The following is a 723-nucleotide window of genomic DNA, read 5'->3' on the forward strand; positions in this document are numbered from 1 at the left end:
TGGCTGCAATATAACAAAGAGTGAAAAATTTAAGGGGGTCTGAATACTTTCCGTACCCACTGTATATATATATATTTTTTTCTTCCCCCATAGGTTTTTAACATGCTAAAAGCTCTTTATTCCAAAGATACTACAAGCTAGTAGGTGTAATGTATTCTATGTTGCTTCAAAAGTATTGCAAGTATTACGTACAACAATAAAACTGTTGCAATGCATTGACATAAAAAAGGAAACTTTACTTTTGGTACTTAAGTACTTTTAAAAGCAAGCACTTCGGTACTTTTACTTAAGTAAAAATCTGTCTTTACAACTTTTACTTGTAATGGAGTAATATTTGACCAGCAGTATCTGTACTTTCTCTGTGTCAGGACAGACCCAGCCGGCGGCTGTGTTCAGATCAGTGGCCTCTGTCAGTGGGGCAGAGCTGTGACAGGCACTGAATAAAACACAAACACAGCGCAGGCCAAGCCTGGCCAGAGCACTCTGTCTCCCCTTGAGTGTGGGGGTGTGTATGAGTAACACTGCAGTGCTGCAAGGAAAGACTTTCAACCCAGAAAACAAAGCGGACGGGGCAGGCATATAATTTCAGATGGAGCAAAACAAAGTCTTAGCACAGCACTACATGACCAAATTTACAAAAATAACATATATATATATAAGGGGTGAATCGATACACGTATTCGTATTGAACCGTTCGGTACGAGGCTTTCGGTTCAGTGCACA

Source organism: Sinocyclocheilus anshuiensis, unplaced genomic scaffold, assembly GCF_001515605.1.
Source record: "Sinocyclocheilus anshuiensis isolate Anshui unplaced genomic scaffold, SAMN03320099.WGS_v1.1 scaffold1746, whole genome shotgun sequence".
Lineage (NCBI taxonomy): Eukaryota > Metazoa > Chordata > Actinopteri > Cypriniformes > Cyprinidae > Sinocyclocheilus > Sinocyclocheilus anshuiensis.